The following is a 14047-nucleotide window of genomic DNA, read 5'->3' on the forward strand; positions in this document are numbered from 1 at the left end:
CTGTGTGTCTGCACCACTAGCTTCTCCTCTTACTTCTCAGACTTGAGACTTATGTGAATTCTTTGGCCCTGAGAGCACAGCATGAAGTCTTTGTTTTACGGCAACACAAGAGGGTGTGCAGCAGCCCTTGACTCATCCTTTGGGGATCAATCCCCCCCCGCCCCCCCCTTCCTCAGCCATTGCTGGCCCTTGCAGCTCTGCCTCTGAAACTATGGTGAAAAAATGGGCTGCATAACCCAGAGCTGGAAAGCTTTCAGGGAGCTGCTTAGCCCAACCTTTGAGCCTTTTGTTGACAAAGAGGTGGGGTGGTTAGTCTAACAGGTGCAAAAAAGCTGGGGGATGGCCCAGGTCTAGGAGGGGAGCTGCCCCTAGCCCGGGAGCCCTCCGAGCCTCTGATGCAGTGGGACAGTCAGTGACTCCACAGTGCCCTGGAGATCCCAGTGCCCAGCTCCACATACCACCACTGAAAAAGAAAAGAAAAACAAGCCCCGCAGCTCAGTTACCCCCTTCTTCCTCAAACCCCAGCCTCCATCCGATCTGCCTGAACAAGCAAGGCCATGCAAGAGCCAAGGGTTACTTATTTTCTGGAAGGAGATGTGAGGACCTGTTTTCAGCGAAACTGGTTTCCAAGAAGCATGTGGCTTCTTGACGCTGACCCACTTCTGGATTCAATCCTGGCTGCCTCGGTTTCGAGAATATCATCAGGGTAGCTTTCTGGCTGGGCAGTTCACGTGGGGACTCGGTCCGTCTTTAAAAGGCACAAATAGCTGCATTGCATAATGTAACCTGATGTTCTGACAACCCCGTTTATGCTCAGGCTAAATTTAAAGGTCACCAACGTGGAGAAATAGTGGCAAGAGAATGAAAGCCCTTTAAACACGAATTTCACAGGCGTTTCCTCATTTGGAAAGTCTTACAGTGTAAAATAGAGGCAAAATTGCTCATGAGTCTAACAAAATACGTAAGCGTAGAATTCATTTCTTGGGAACGAGATCATTTTAACAAAAATTGTAAAACAGACATGTGTGAGATGGTCAAGTGTGTCTTAGATGCTCCCTGAAATATTAATCATTCTTTCCCCCTATACTTCTTTGGGCTTCCCTGGTGGCTCAGACAGTAAAGAATCTGCCTGCAATGCAGGCAGTGTGGGTTCTATCCCTGGGTTGGGAAGATTCCCTGGAGAAGGAAATGGCAACTCATTTTAGTATTCTTATTTATTTATTTTTTAATTGAAGGATAATTGCTTTACAGAATTTTATCTGGCACTCCAGTATTCTCGTTGCAAATCCCGTGAACAGAAGAGCCGGGTGGACTACAGTCCACGGGGTCACAGAGAGTCGGACACAACTGGGCAACTAGACAACAATGCTTCCTGAGCACCTACTGTGTGCTGTCAGGAACTGAACAGAACAAACCTAATCCCTGCCTTCACAGAGCGCTCAGTTGGTCAGGAAAGAAAGACACAAAGACGCGGAGTTACAGGAAAGGGAGGTGAGGCTTGTGAAAGAGGACGTCCATTTGGGAAGCCCACAGCGGGGGCACCTGTAGCAGTAGAAAGGGGTGGACAGCACCATCCCTTAGTGACGTCATGATCTGGCTGAGAGCGCAGGGGTGAGCAGGAGAAGGAAAGGTGTGACCCGGACAGGGGAACAGCATGTCTAGAAGATATGAGAGGAGAAAGCATGCCTTAGCTGGCACTGAAGATGGTTCAGAGCAGGAGCAAGCAAATGTTTTGATCAGTTTTTACTGGAGTATAGTTGCGTTACAGTGTGTTAGTTTCTGCTGTACAGCAAAGTGAGTCAGTATATATACATATACATCTAGCCCCTCTTTTTTGGATTTCCTTCCCATTTAAGCCACCACAGAGCATTGAGTACACTGAGTAGGGTTTCCTGAGCTGTACAGTAGCTTCTCATTAGTTGCCTATTTTTTATATATAGTATCAATAGTGTATCTATGTCAACCCCAATCTCCCAACTTGTCCCACCGCATCCCCCGCCCCCAACTTGGTATCCTTATGTTTCTTCTCTGTCTGTGCCTCTATTTACCATTTTGAAAATAAAACCACCTATACCATTTTGCCGGAGAAGGCAATGGCACCCCACTCCAGTACTCTTGCTTGGAAAATCCCATGGACGGAGGAGCCTGGTAGGCTGCAGTCCATGGGGTCGCTAAGAGTTAGACACGACTGAGCGACTTCACTTTCACCTTTCACTTTCATGCATTGGAGAAGGAAATGGCAACCCACTCCAGTGTTCTTGCCTGGAAAATCCCAGGGATGGGGGAGCCTGGTGGGCTGCTGTCTATGGGATCGCACAGAGTCGGACACGACTGAAGTGACTTAGCAGCAGCAGCAGCATACCATTTTGCTAGACTCCACATATATGCGTTAATATATATTTGTTTTTCTCTTTCTGACTTACTTCACTGTGTTTGACAGTCTCTTGGTCCATCCACATGTCTACAAATGACCCAATTTTGTTCCTTTTTATGGCTGAGTAATATTCCATTGTATATATGTGCCACATCTTCTTTATCTGGTCCTCTGCTGATGGACATTTAGGTTGAGGGCAGCAAATTATAGTCCCTAGGCCAGATCCAGCTTAGTTCCTAGCTTCATAAATAAAGTTTTATTGGAATACAGCTGCATCCATTCCCTCATTGTTCAAGGGAGCTGTTGTGTTGCAACAGTTGAGTAGTTGAGATAGAAGATGTATGGCAACTAGCCCACAGTAGACACTTAATAAATTGCAGCTGCTCTTATTATCTGCATTCCCCTCATGGCACAGATAATGACATTACTGTGAAATGGCTTATGGGAGAATAGAAAGTTCCTATCTTCCTAGGAACTTGGCCAAAGCAATAAGTAATTGTCAGACTTGGTTTTAGACCCATCCTAATTGATTAAAAACCATTTTGCAACAGCACCTATAGTGCTGACCTTCATGTAGTCAGCAGCAGGGTCATGCTGTCATTAACGGCATCTGCAGCTAAAGGTCAACCCATGTGCAAACACTCTCCCTTCTGAAAAATTTATCAGTCTCTGAATTCCACTCTTTATATATATATTTATACACACACATTATATGTATATACATACACATTATATAATGTACATTATACATTATATATGTATATATATATACACTGTATATATCTATACACATTATATATATTACATTATTACGTATATAATACATATTACATATACATTATCTATACACATTATATATATATATCTATACACATTATATATATATGTTACATTAATATATATAATATATATATATATTAGACAACCAGCTCTCAGCTCTGCTTAGTGAAACTGGACTTTAAGAGTTGTTATTTGTCTCTCCAGGTATGATGGCCTCTTTTGTGGACGTGCCCAATGTGAAAATTTGCCTAGGCCAGGATTTGAGCAAACTCCAGAAGATAGTGGAGGACAGGGAAGCCTCATGGGCCACAGCCCATGGGGTTGCAAAGAACGGGACACGACTTAGCGACTGAACGACAGTATCTTACTGCAGTTGCGTGCTCTCTCGTCTACCTCTGCTTTTTCTCAAGTTGGGAATGTTTACCACTGCTGTTAGCTGAGATAAGGGGAGCTGCTACACAAGCTTGGCTTGAATAACACGGCATCACAAAACACGAGGAGGACATCGTTTCATTTTCCATCTTCAATTCTTTTACATAGCAATGAAGAAAACTGGCTTTGGTGCCAGACTGATCTACGATCGTATTAGTTACTTGTTGCTGTGTAAGAAATTAGTCCAATATTGAGACTTACAACACCAATAACATTTTATTATTTTAGATCATGTGGGTCAGGAGTTTGGGGGTGGCTAAGCTAGGTGGCTCTAACTCGGGGGGTCTCCTAAGATTATAGTAAAGATGTCAGCCAGGCTGCAGTCCTCTGCAGGCTCAATGGGAGTTGAAGATGCTCTTCTAAGATCCCTCATTCCCATGGCTGGAAAGTTGGTGCCGGCTGTTGCCATGTGGATTTCTGCATACTGCTGCTTGAGGGCCCCCATGATGTGGAAGCCGGCACTCCTGGAGCAAGTAATCTAAGGGAGGAAGGTAGAAATAACTATACTTGTTATGACTTAGCATTGCATTTTCATAGTTTGAGCTGCTAGGCTTCTCTGGTGGCTGGGACGGTAAAGAATCTGCCTGCGATGAGGGAGACCTGGGTTCAATCCCTGGGTTGGGAAGATCCCCTGGAGAAGGGAATGGCATCCCACTCCAGTATTCTTGCTTGGAGAATTCCACGGACAGAGGAGCCTGGCAGGCAACAGTCCATGGGGTCACACAGAACTGGACTTGACTGAGCAGCTAACACTTTCACTTTGAAGAGAATAATACAAACTGGGTGATTTTTATTTTTTTTTCTTTTTTTAAAAATTTTATTTTTAATAGGAGGATAACTGCTTTACAATGTTGTGTTGGTTTCTGCCATAAACCAACATGAATCAGCCCTAAGTATACGTATGTCTCTTCCCTTTTTTGAAGTTTATTTTTAATTGAAGGATAACATCAACATGAATCAGCCACAGGTATACATACGTCTCCTCCCTTTTGAACCTCCCTTCCACCTCCCACCCCATCCCACCCTTTTAGGTTGTCACGGAGCATCGGATTTGAGCTCCCTGCATCATACAGCAAATTCCCACTGCCTATCTATTTTACAAATGATAATGCATATGTTTCCATGCTACTCTCTCCGTTCGTCCCACCCTCTCCTTCCCCAACTGTGTCCACGGGTCTGTTGTATTGGGTGATTTTTAAGTAACAGAAATTTGTTTGCTATTGTTCTGGAGACTAAGTCCAAGATCAAGGGGCCAGCATGGCTAGTGACTGGTGAGAACTCTCTTCCCAAGTGCAAATGGCCATCTTCTGACCCTACCTTCACATCGTGGAAAGAAGGCAAGAGAACTCTCTGGACTGTCTTTCAATAGGGCACTAATCCCATTCATGAGGACTCCACTTTCAAAGGTCCCGCCTCCTAACACCATCACAGTGAGGGATAGGATTTCAACATAGGAATTTTGAGGGGGCACATCTGTTCAGTCTGTAGTATTGTGAAAGTCACACATGATCACTTCTGCTGTATTCTTCAGTCACACATACTCATGTTGATATAATACAGGAGTTATCTACACAAAGGCACGGACACCAAAAGGCCGGGGTCACCGGGGGCCACTCTGATGTCCATGTCGGGGTCTGCTGCTACCACTTATGAGCTGTGCAATGTTGGACATATTATTGGATTTCACTGTGCCTCCATTTTCTAACTTGTAAAATGAGAATAATAATATTACCTACCTCATATGCAGGCTTTCCTGGTGGCTCAGACAGTAAAGAATCTGCATGCAATGTGTTCAGTCTTTGGGTTGGAAAGATCCCCTGGAGAAGGGAATGGGAATCCACTCCAGTATTCTTGCCTGGAAAATCCCATGGACAGAGGAGCCTGGTGAGCTATATAGGCCATGGGATCACAAAGAGTCAGACATCACTGAGAGACTGACACTTTCACTTCATATATAATATTTTGAGAATTAATACTAGTGAATCCCAAAGAACAATGCTTTAATGCATAGTACATGCTAAGAGATGTCCAGTTAATACTTTCAAACCACTCTATTTCAGTCTTACCCAAAGAGCCAGTTCACCATGAGATAAAGGGCTAACATAAGAATATAAATCAATAGATTGCACCTTCAATGAGGGAGTTGTGCTACCAAAAAAGAAAAAGACAGTTGTAAACTAATAAAAAATGTAACTAAAAATGTCACTTAAACAAAATGTTGCGTGTACTGATGTTGTTGACTTGCATTTTGGAGCAATCTGTTTAGAGTAGACAGAAAAGGCAGTTTGCAGACCAACAGCCAGCCCACAAATAACACGTTGAGTCATGCTTTCCTAACTTAAGTCATGCTTTCCAACCAGGCCATCCTAAAGAAGATCAGTCCTGGGTGTTCATTGGAAGGACTGATGTTGAAGCTGAAACTCCAATACTTTGGCCACCTGATGCAAAGAGCTGACTCATTTGAAAAGACCCTGATGCTGGAAAAGATTGAGGGGAGGAGGAGAAGGGGATGACAGAGGATGGCATCACTGACTCAATGGACATGAGTTTGGGTAGACTCCAGGAGGTGGCGATGGACAGGGAGGCCTGGCGTGCTCCAGTCCATGGGGTCCCAGAGTCCGACATGATTGAGTGACTGAACTGAACTGAACTTCCTAACTTGATAATCTTCCTTTTTAAACACATGAGCACAAGGAACAATGTTCAATGTTCAATGTTTTCTCTTTTCCCTTCTTCTCTTAATTTCTCAAAATGTAGAGGGAGGTAGGTGCATGAGAACAGGGAATTTTGTAAAACTGACAAAGTACTATCACAATGCAGATGAAGGATGGGGAGGACAGACTAAGCTGGGTATTTATTTGACAAGTGGAGAAGTCATGGAAAGTTATGAAAGGTCAATTATCTGTTTAATGATCAAGGGTTATTTTCCTCCATCTACTAATGTGTTACAGAATTTATTTTTGAGTAAATGTAGCTCAGATGGTAAAGGGTCTATCTGCAATGCAGGAGACCCAGGTTTGATCCCTGGGTTGGGAAGAACCCCTGGCCCTTTAAAGGGAAATAGCAGCCCACTCCAGTACTCTTGCCTGGAAAATCCCTGGTAGGCTACAGTCCATGGGGTCACAAAGAGTCGGACATGACTGAGCAACTTCACTTTCACTTTTCAACTTATTTGAATAAATAATTTCTTTTTAGTTTAGGTTCCTTAAAAGCAGAACCTGAGCCAAAGCCTTGCCTATAGGATATTCATCTTGAAAGTAATTCCAGGGAGCAGAAATTAAGGAGTAGATAGGAAAGGAGATACCACAGTGAATTGTTGAATTGGCCAGTTCTATAGGGGACTGGTATTCTGTCTTACCAATTATCCATCAGCTTTCTTCTCCTACTAGTCAAATATGATCTCCTGGTCTTAATTCTCCTTTTCTGCTAGGTTGCATATTACAGATTGCATGAGTTCCCCAGAGGAGTCATGGGCTATGTCAGAAAAACTCCAGGCTAGGAAACAAGAAGTGTGGGATGTAGGTGGAGGCCAGGTGCTCTGTTATTCCTCAGCAGAGCTAGTCAAATTCTGCTACTTGGAACTTTCAAAGCAGAAGCTATTGTGAAATGTAGGTCCAGGAAGATTCCTGTAAATAAAGAAATATTCCATAGAAGGTATGTAAAATAAAGAAGCACATTTTGAAAATAAAAGTAGGGACTTTCCATTTCAGCTGGAACATATGAAGAACTCCTAAGCTATTATTCTCATCTTTCATCTTTATAAGAAAACACTGGATAAACTGAGAATCAGCGACTTTTCTGAGACCCACCAGAGAAGTAATATCAGATCATCAGAGAAGGCTGGATTCAGAGATGTGTGAATTCCGGGCAAATTGCCATCTCCAAGAGCAGAGATAGAGATTTCCTTACTTTGAGTTAGAGTCATGAACTGGTCGGGGCATTTAAATAGTCATTTCAGCAAATTGCCAGATATGGTGTGTGGGGGAGTATGGCAGTGAAAATCTGCTGGGGCTCATCAGTCTTAGACTTCCCCCAACCAAACTTTCATGAGCTTTAGCCCCAGGAATCCCATCAGGTTCTTATGGTGGGAATCAGAGAAAATTCTCCTTGTAATAATAATAATCTCTGAGCTTATTTCACAATGGCTGCCAGAGCTTTCTTCATGACAAAGCCCTATTCACTTAGGGAAGGACTTTCCTAGAGCCTTGTTCCAGGAGGAAGAAGGGGATTTTTCCCTACTCCAGCCTCCTTGTCCTACTTAAGGGAAGAAAATTCAATTTAATAAGTGAACAGGCCTTCAAGGTGATTGACTGGGAATGCTATAGCCATGGATAGGATGGGGAGCAGAGAGAAAAAAAGCTATTCTTTTGAGGAAACGATGTGAAGGTCACAGTCCCAAGATCCAGGCTCACTGAAAGGCTGATAGTTAATCAAGGGTTGTAGGATGCCTTCTTTTTCTCTCTCTCTCTGACATCTTACCATCACACTAGCAGTATGGGGGATTACAGTGAAAAGAACTGCAAGATCCAAGCTCTCTCTGGGGAAGACTACACAGAAAAGCCCAGAGTTAAGAAAGGAGACAGATTGAGTAACAGTAGAGGAATTTGAAAGCTTAGGCATCAGCAGCTACAAGATACTTAAATACAGCCTTTTTACTATCCAGACTGGCACATACTATTACACTAATGGCATATTTATACTAGTCCCTATTATCTGATACCACATGTGTCATCTTCAGCAAAAAGTTACATGGTATGCCAAATCAAAGAAAAAAGTACACTCTGTAGAGATGGCAAACCCATCAGAACCAGACTCACATATGACATGGATGTTGAAATTATCCAACAGGAAATTTAAAATAATTGTGTTGCTGTTTAGTTGCTAAGTCATGTCCAACTCTTTTGTGACCCCATAGACTGTAGCCCACAAGGGTCCTCTGTCAATGGGGTTTCTTGGGCAAAAATACTGCAGTGGGTTACCACTTCCTACTCCAGGGGGTATTCTGGGCCCAGGGATCGAACTCACATATCCTGTATTAGCAGGTGGGTTCTTTACTAAGCCATCTGGGAAGCAAATGATTATAATATGCTAAAGGGATAAGTAGACAACATAGAGGAACAGATGGGTAATATAAGCAGAGACATGGAGTTTCTAAGAAAGAATACATCATATCAGATCAGATCAGTCGCTCAGTCGTGTCCAACTCTTTGCGACCCCATGAATCGCAGCACGCCAGGCCTCCCTGTCCATCACCAACTCCCAGAGTTCACTCAGACTACATCCATCGAGTCAGTGATGCCATCCAGCCATCTCATCCTCTGTCGTCCCCTTCTCCTCCTGCCCCCAATCCCTCCCAGCATCAGAGTCTTTTCCAATGAGTCAACTCTTCACATGAGGTGGCCAAAGTACTGGAGTTTCAGCTTTAGCATTATTACTTCCAAAGAAATCCCAGGGCTGATCTCCTTCAGAATGGACTGGTTGGATCTCCTTGCAGTCCAAGGGACTCTCAAGAGTCTTCTCCAACACCACAGTTCAAAAAAGAATCCATAGGAGGTGCTAGAGGAAAAAAAAAAACAATGACAATAAGGAATGCTTTTGATGGGCTCATTAGTCAACTAGACATGACCAAGGAAAGACTCAATGAACTTGAAGATAGGACAATAAAAACTCCACAAGATGAAATGCAAAAAAAAAGTATCCAAGAACAGTGGGACAATATCAAAAGGTGTAACATCTGCATAAAGGAAAGTATCAAAAAGAGAACAGAGCAGAAGAAATATTTGATGTAATAATGGTCAAGAACCATAGATCCAGGAAGTCCAGAGAACACCAAGAAAGATAAATCCCAAAAAATCAACACCTAACTGCATCATAGTAAAACTGCAGAAGACTATAGACATAGAGAAAATATTGAAAAAAGCCAGAAAAAACACCTTATCTATAGGAGTAATAATGATAGATTATATCAGACTTCTCATCAGAAACTGTGCAAGAAAGAAGGGAGCAGAGTGAAACATTGAAAGTGTTTAAAGAAATATCTACCAATAGAAAATTCTAAATGCAACAAAATTATCTTCCAAAAGTGAAGGAGGATTAAAAGACTTTCTCAGACAAACAAAATCTGAGAAATTCATTGTCAGCAGATATGCGTGTGTGTGTGCTAAGTTGCTTCAGTTGTGCCTGATTCTTTGTGAATCTATGCACTGTAGCCCACCGGGCTCTTCTGTCCATGGGATTCTCCAGGCAAGAACACTGGAGTGGTTGCCATGCCCTCCTCCAGGGGATCTTCCTGACCCAAGGATCAAACCTGCATCTCTTCCATCTCCTGCATTGACAGACTGGTTCTTGACCACTAGAGCTACCTGGGAAGCCCAGCAGATATGCAAGAAATGTTAAAAGGAAGAAGGAAAATGGTCTTCAGGAAGAAGGAAGATGATGTAGGTCAGACATGTAGCAGAGTGACAGAGAAGGAATAAATAAAGGTAAAGTGAAGTTTTTTATTTTTCTTATTCTTAATCTGGTAACTGTCTGCTTAAAGTAATAGTAGGAACAGTGTATTGGGAGATGACAGCATGTGGATAAGTGAAATAAATGATGTCAGTGTCATAAAGCATGGTTGGGAGAAATTGATAACACTTTGCTAAGAGATAGCTATACTACTCATGAGGTGGTATAGTGTTTCGTGAAAGTGGATTTAGATTAATTGTAAATGTATATAACAAATTCTGGCAACCACTAAGAGAGCAGATAAAATGAAATCATACTCAAATTGAATCCCATACCTAAATGTAAAATGAAAAAATATTAACAGATCATACAGAAGGAAATCTAGATGAACTTGAATTTGATGATGACTTTTTAGATACCTTATCAAAAACAAATTCATGGAAAAATTGGATAACTTGGAATTGATTAAAATGAAAAACATTTTTTCCTCTGTGAAAGACATGCTTACTAATATGGCAGGAAATCTGTTTCCCAAAAGTGTCCTCCTCTTATCTTCATCCACTGACTATTGTTTTGCCCACTGGTCAAAATGGACCTAATCCTTCCACCTGACACTCCATCAAAGCACCTGGAGTCAGGCATTGAGCCAATCTGAATCCTTCCTTTTCCTGCCTAACTCTAGACAAATAGGAGATCAGACTACCTGAGAGGGCTGACTTAAGGCATCTGAGATAAACATACTGTGGTTTCTCAAAGCCCTTATGTAAGAGCCTGTGAGCCTCTGCAGTATTCAGTGCCTATTCTGGCGAGGGCCATGGAGCTGCATGTGTTTGAGAAGAACGGAGGATTTTAAAGGCGTTTTGTTAGCAAGTGTGTTCGCCTGAGGGTCTGCATGGTTTGATTTTCCCCAAGCCCCTCCAGAAGCTCTGTTTCCTCATGATCAGTGGTGAAATCCCCAGAACAGAATGGGTTGTGTGAAATTTTAGATTTTATGCAAGTTCACAGCTAGAACCCATGCACAATTACTGCTAAGCATTTGATTTTGTCCCAGTGAAAGCCCCTAGGATTAGGCCTTTCAGAAGGAAGGAAAAAAGCCCCCTTCTGAACTTCTAGTCTCCATTGGCTATTCTACGACAGAATAGTTTTCATACTGCCAGCGCTTTTACAATGTAAACGGTTTCTTTTCAAGGTTAAGTTTTAAGAGCCCAAAGCCACTATTGAAATGGCAGGGGCAGAGCGGGAACAATTCTGCTGGCATTCTAAAAATAATAAGCTTTATTTTCACACTGCAGGTTGGGGTTTAAAAGAGTCTCAACACTTTACTTTTTTCTGACCGCCACTTGCAGCTCTTTTCTGTCAATCCGGCTTAGGGAAAGAGGCTGGTCCCATACGTTTATTGCTCAGCTGCTAAGTCAGGTCTGACTCTTTGTGACCCCACGGACTGGAGCGCCCCAGGCTTCCCTGTCCTTCACTATCTTCCAGAGTTGCTCAAATTTATGTTCACTGAGTCAGTGATGTTATCTAACCATCTCATCCTCTGCCGCCCTCTCCTTCTTTTGCCCTCAATCTTCCCAGCATCAGGATCTTTTCCAATGAGTCGTCTCTTTGCCTCAGGTGGCCAAAGTATTGGAGTTTCAGCTTCAACATCAGTCCTTCCAATGAAAGAGCAGTAATTTCTGAGAATCACATAAGATGAACTCTCTGGGATGAATATCCCCAACCTTTCCCTCCTTTTAGGACTCAGGTGATGAACTATTAGATTCGTGGTGGCTGAATCTTAGGCAGGAGCATGCCTCTGCCAACTACAAACTGGCAGCTGCCATCCACCTCTGCAAGGATTGAATCATGAACCACAGCAGTTGCTGACCCTCAACACTCCCTGAAGGAGTTCAGGACGAAGAGCAGGAATGGGGCTCTCTGTACTTTGGGAGAAGCTGGCAGGACAGGTCTTCAGATAGTTAGATATGTGCAGGAGAAGGTTTTATGAGGCCAATTCTTGCATCTCCTCGTACCTAGAAAAGCACTAAAATCACTAACAGTGACGTCTGCCCCTCATGACTAGCAGCAAGTCTTTGCCAAAGTGTGTGCCTGACTGCATGTAACCCCTTCACTAACATCATGTATAACACTGACCTTCCCCTTGCCTCTTTAGACCAGTTCCTTAGAGCTATCTGAGATGCTGTCTCCTGGGTTTATAGTCTTAACTGTGCCCCAAAATAATACGTAACTCACAACTCTCATGTTGCAATTTTTTTTTTCCGCCTCCATTAGCTACATCAGCAGGGAGAAAATTCTGAAAGGGAATCAAAGCTGCAGCAATTGATGAACTGAGCATTGAGGCCTTAGGGAAGAGCTTCCCTTTGCCGTTCTAGAGGGTAAGAGGAGGCAGGAGGCAGGCTGGGGTTCTTGGTGCTTTTCCTTCCTTCCTTCTTCCAAAATCTTGTCCTCAGTGGGCAGGAGAAAGTGTCCTTTAGCAGAAGAAGGCATCCAAATTATTCCATGGGAGAGCACACTATTAACACCCAGAAAATTTATTTGTCCTGAAGATGCTTTTCTTATTAGGGGTCATCTTGACCCTCTCTGCATGGCGCCTTTGCCTTAACCCTTAGGAGGCATGAAGCTGGGGCTTAGGGGAATGAGTTTCTTGGAGGAGGGGAGACAGACAGAGGTCAGAGAATCTGGAAGAGTCTAGGAGTGAAGCACACTGTTCCATGAGCATATGACGTGTGGGTGTGCATGGACTGGAAACAGACCCAATAGGAAGAGCAAGCACCTGTCACAGGCTCTCAGTTGGTTGGCGGTCAGTAATCAGGGAGACTGCATGCTTTCTGAATTGAATCGAACCAGCAGACCCACCCAGACTGTGCTGGGCATTACAGAACACTTTCACAGATTTTTAATATATATAGAAAATGAAAAAAACACTTTTGGATAGTTATATATATACATGCATATGTGTGAAAAAGTGTGAAAATGTTAGTCTCTCAATTGTGTCCGACTTTGTATAATACTGTGGGCAATGACAGCATATTAAAAAAAACAAAGACATTACTTTGCCAATAAATGTCCTTCTAGTCAAAGCTATGTTTTTTCCAGTAGTCATGTATGGATGTGAGAGTTGAACTATAAAGAAAGCTGACTGCTGAAGAATTGATGCTTTTGAAATGTGGTGTTGGAGAAGACTCTTGAGAGTCCCTTAGACTACAAGGAGATCCAACCAGTCCATTCTAAAGGAAATCAGTCCTAAATATTCATTGGAAGAACTGATGCTGAAGCTGAAGCTCCAATACTTTGGCCACTTGCTGTGAAGAACTGACTCATTGGAAAAGACCCTGATGTTGGGAAAGATTGAAGGCGGGAGGAGAAGGGGACGACAGAGGATGAGATGATTGGATGGCATCATTGACTCAATGGACATGAGTTTGAGTGAGCTCTGGGAGTTGGTGATGGACAGGGAGGCCTGGCGTGCTGCAGTCCACGGGGTCGCAGAGTTGGACATGACTGAGTGACTGAACTGAAACTGAAACTGTGGACAAAAAATGCCGCCTATCATTTCAGTAAACAAAGGGTGTTCTGGCCATAAACCCACTGGCTGATGCAGCGCCCCCTGTGCCGAGCCCTGAGCTGAATTCAGCAGGGAGAGAAGCAGGATATAGGTCCAAGATAGTGTCAACTGATGCACCAAGTAAAAGCTGAGAACTGTGTTTTATTTGGCAGACTTTCTGCGGATGTCAAACTTGGGAGGTAGCCTCTCAGATCTCTCTGAGGAGCTGCTTCAAAGTTAGGTAAGGGAGGAGCCAGGATACATAGGAGTTTTTGCAACAAAGACCACGCTGTCAGAACATCGAAAGATTACTGCTAATTAAACAAAATCAGATAATCTCAAGGAATTTAGCACTTTTCTATCTATGGGAAGATGCAAGATTCTGGACTCCCTGAAATCATTCCTTCGATAAGCACCTTATCTGTCTGGGGCCAGCATCCTCTTTTCTCATCCCAAGTCCCCGCAGGGTA

This window comes from Bos taurus, chromosome 6 (assembly GCF_002263795.3).
Source record: "Bos taurus isolate L1 Dominette 01449 registration number 42190680 breed Hereford chromosome 6, ARS-UCD2.0, whole genome shotgun sequence".
Classification (NCBI taxonomy): domain Eukaryota; kingdom Metazoa; phylum Chordata; class Mammalia; order Artiodactyla; family Bovidae; genus Bos; species Bos taurus.